We start from the raw sequence: 4,716 nt of genomic DNA, 5'->3' as shown, positions 1-4,716 counted from the left end.
CCTCCCGGACAGCTATTTAGAGACGCAAAAGCCGGACATGTCCGGGGAAATACGGACGGATGGTAACCCTAGCTAAGATAACTGACCTAGCCAGCGAGTTGTCTGGCTATGCACAAGCTCTCCACCCTGCAATTGAACAAGGGACAATGGCCAGCTAAGACGATACAAAAGGCAGCTTTCTTGCTGTCCTCTCTCTCGTGGAACAAGCTGGAGTCTCACCAGAAGGTTGTAGGGAATTCTTCATGCCGCATGCATGCGTTCCAGAAGCCAGCCTGCCACGCCTCCCCCAGGATTTATTAGTGTTGTGGGCATCATGTGCAACATCTTTCTGATGGCCTGGGATTGGAGCAGTGACTCGCACGTCTCGCTGCTCTGCCATGTCAGGGTCATGTTTGGGTTTTATATTCAGATTAGAGAGAGGCAGAAGGGTCCCGTGGTTAGGGTGCTACCATGGCATTAGAGAGTGGGATTCAACTCCCTGCTCTGCCACAGATTTCCTGTGTGACGGTTGGCAAGTCACTTATCCGCTCTGTGCCTCAGTTTCCCCATCTGTACAAGGGGATCATAGCCCTGTCCCACCTCCCAGGGTGTTGTGAGGGGATATACATTAGCGATGGTGAGGTGTTCGGATACTATAGCAATAGAGGCTGTATAAAACAGATGGTCACCTCCCGGGTTCCCTTTCCCTATGCCTTCTTTGGACTTCACGCAGCAGCAGCGTGTCAGTAAACAACTGAGCTGGGCCTGGGGGTGTGTTCTGCTGGAGGAGGGTAACTGGGAGCTAACCAGCGGAGAGGGTCTGGAAATTAGGGCTCCAGACACCCCAAACGTGGCAGCTTTGGATCCAATGCACATGCCCGCCAGGTGCATTCAGTCAGGAAGCGGGTGTCATTTAGAATGATGTACTGCAGCCTCCCACAGAGACACCTCGTGGCTGCATGACGTACTGCCAGTAGCATCCGCACAGCTGGGGCCGTGGGTGTCAGAATGGCCGGTGGCTCTTTAAAGGGCATTGCTGGACCCACGCCAGTATATGCACCCCAAACCCAGGGCACCAGCTGCTACATAGTCCCGCTGCACTGCCAACACTTCAGGCTGTGACTTAGAAGCCACAGCACAGCCCCAAGTTCATAAAGCAAAAGGCTAGCTGCTGAAATACATCACCAAAGAAATTTCATTAAATGCATTCTATAGAGAAGGGTTTAAAGAATCAATCTGTACTTAATTATCTTCCATGTGATTGTCAATACTAGTTTCCCTTTGGAGGGAGTGGATGAATCTTCTAACTGCATTTGGTCTTTTTCCTTCAGCAACAGTTGATCAGCATAACAAGGAATAAATATATTGCCTCAAAACTTTACACAGCCATAATAGGGGCAATTCTGCATGGAGATTAAATAATAAAAAAAATCAGGTGTGTAGCAAAGCTGCCAGTTCTGTGCTTGTGGCTGTTCTGTTCTGCAGCTAGCAGGGGGATTAACAGCTTTTCATTGGAAAAAACAAACAAACAAAAAACATCCCTCTCGTGGCATTGCTGAAACCAGCCTTTAAGATCCAGTGTCTACCCAAGGAAGAGACAAGGATGACTAGGGGGGTTCCTGTCATGAAGAGCTTTTAGAGACAAGAGACACCATCCCCCCAAACATGGAGCTCCTCACATCATGTTAGTTGTAGGAGGAACCTGCTTTTTAAAATGTCTGTCTGGTAAATAAAACGTTTTAGCAAGAGAAGGAAAATCCTGCAGAATGGACTGGGTATTTATATCGATAAGAGGATCTTCAAGAGTTATAATAATAAACATTAAAAAATAATTCAGAAGTTCTAGAAGGCTGGTCCAATAGCTAGGGAACTTGGAAGACTTGAATTCAATTTCCAGCTGAACCACAGACTTCTTGAGTGACCTTGGGCATGTCACTTAGTCTCTCTGTGCCTCTGCTTCCTATTAGTAAAATGGGAATAATGCCCTGCCTCCGAAGAGTGTTGTGGGGATAAATACATTATTGATTGGGAAGAAATTTGAGATCTACTGATACCAAACACTTTATAAGAGCTAGGTAGTATTATATAAACTCACATGCTTCAGGGCCTAAACTAACCTCAAGCTAATGGAGGTCAGGAAGGAATTTTCTCTCGGGGCAGCTTACTCCATCATGGCTTCTTGCAGGATTTCTACACCTTCCTCTGAAGCTGCCGGTGATGGCCACTGCCGGAGACAGAATCCTGGACTAGCTGGATCTGGAGTCTGAGACAGTCTGACTGTTCCTGTGTTCCAGAGTTAGTTGGAAATTTACTGTTGGATTTATTTTTTTGATGGAAAATGTGGTTTATGCAAGATCAGAATCCTCAGATTTTGCCAAAAAATTACAGTTTTCCTTTGGGAAAATAAACAAAACATTTTTGTTCTCAGATACGGTGGTGATGAGTGTGGTATAAAAACTTCTATAGACTAGAATAGATTCAACCCTAATCTCTGCATCCCTGAGCTGCCGCGGTGCCTAATGGGAACTGTAGTTCTGGTACCTTATGCAGACATTCTCCACTATGGGCTGGACCCCATTTCCCATGATGCATTGCAGTCACAGACTCCCCTGATGCACTGTGGGAGCTCACGAGGAAGTGAAATAATGTTGCATAATCCAAAAATTTCCTCTCCAAGCCAGATGGAAAGTGCCAGGCTGTGGGAAGCCATATGGGCCGCCCTTAATCCTATTGAGCTAATGAAGAAACGGCTGCAGATTAAAAAGCTTTCCCTGTGCTGGGTTTGCTTCCTCCACCAATTGATTCTCAGTAGAGCTGGTTGAAAAGTTTTCAGTGTAACAGCTTTCCCTCACAAACTGCGGTGCCGTTGAAAACGAATGTTTCACAGGAACGTGCCGGTTTGGACTAATTTTTCAATGAAAAGTTTAAAAACTATTCAAAATGGAACATTTAATTTCAACTTCACTTCTCAATTCCTTTTCCCATTTACCTGGGGTTGGAGGTGCCCACGTTTCTTCCCCACTCCTTCCAGCCCACCGCACAGGCTCATAGGTCTTGGCATTCCCGTTCTTTTCCCTTCAAACTTCTCTTGATGGTCTTTCCATTATGTCCTTGGTCTTCCACCTCCTTTCTTGCTGTCCTTTTCCTCCCATGCTTTCTTTGCTGGTCACCTTCTCCCATTCTTGCCACATGTGCGCTCCAGCTGATCTATGACTGAGAGTCCCAAATTCATCTCCTCACTAACTTCTTCCACGTGCACTCTGTCTACTCTCCCTTTGCTTGCCATTCTCCTCAGTATATTTCCTTCTCCCTGTATCATCTTCGTCTCTGTAAGACCCACCTTCCCCCACGTTGTGCCCCTTCTGAATTCAGGTTCTCAAAAAGGGGGTCTGGCCCCCATGTTTAAAAATGGGGGGGGTGGCTGTTTGGCCCCTCCATCTCCAGTGCCTATGGTTGAAATTGTAGCTTGGATGGACCCACAAGTGGGGGTCTCTCTGCAGAAGTGGAAGATGGTAAATACTTGTCAAACACTAGATCCCACTACATGGTGCTGAGGGAGGTCTGGTGATAGAAGCGTGCTGCTATCTGTCACTAATTGACCTGAAGGCCCCCGGCCCCTTTTCCTTGGGATGGCAGTTTGCTTTGGAATCCCAGCAATGAAGGAGAACTGCTGGGATTCTGAGCAAATTGTGACTCTCCTGCTAACATAACTGCAGGTTTTACTGCAAAGCTGCCATGATAGCAAATTAACGCCAGACCGTAAATCACCATCAGTAGTGCCATGTGTCTGAGTGGCGAGGATGCCTTGGGCTGCAACACCGGAGACCCACAGGGAAGCCGACGTCAGTAACCCAGAAGATTTTCTCTGGCACATGTAAGCCAACGTAATGTTCTATCATCTTCTGGTGAATTTAAATGGAAGACGCAGTGTGAGTGCGGGAGGGCTGGTTTGTGAAGGGTTCTTTGAATGGCGAAGGCTCGGACAATGCTGATGGGATCTAGTGAATGAAAGGCAGAGTTTCCCGCTCAGAAATCCCAGGAGGCCCTGTCTTGAGGGATTTACTCAGTTTCACCAGTTCCGGGCAGCATAAATATTTTGACCAGTATCTGGTTACATCTGGGGAGAGATGATGGCCCTTAGCCCCAGCCCTCCGCAACGGGAGGCATATAAGTTACACCGTCCCAGGAGCCATTGTGCTCCAGAGACACCCCTCTGAGTCGCCCTGTCTCCCTTGCTTGCTCCCCCCTCCCCGGTGGAGGGGTAGGAATTTGCTGCAGGCCTGCACCAGCTGGAAATTACCACAGCTGTGCCGGGGAGTGAGTGGGGGGTGAGCCATTCCCCACCCTCATGGACTGAGGAAGTCGTGAGTGAGTGGGCAGCCCTTTGCTTACTGCCCCGCGCTACACTCACGGCCCAAACGAACTGTGTAGGGATGAAGAGGGGAGGGGGTCTTCGTACTCCGACTGACTTCCCTGTGCAGGTGCTGGCGGAAAGGGCAGATTAAGCTGCCCACATGAGCTGTCATGAGGTGTCAATGTTAAACTTGGCTGTGGTGCATTTGCTACTGGGTGAAGCGGGGGAGGCTGGGTCCCCCCCGTCCGACAGCCACATGGTGAGTGAATGAGCCAGGCAAGAATCCAATCGCGTCCTTTGCAACTAGGACCAGGCAAGCAATGACTTTGTGCTGCATATGACAAGAGAAAATTAAATGTGAACTCTGTGCCAGCCAATAAATC

This window comes from Chrysemys picta, chromosome 3 (assembly GCF_011386835.1).
Source record: "Chrysemys picta bellii isolate R12L10 chromosome 3, ASM1138683v2, whole genome shotgun sequence".
In the NCBI taxonomy this organism is placed as follows: Eukaryota; Metazoa; Chordata; order Testudines; family Emydidae; genus Chrysemys; species Chrysemys picta.
Note: the sequence above shows the minus strand (reverse complement) of the source record.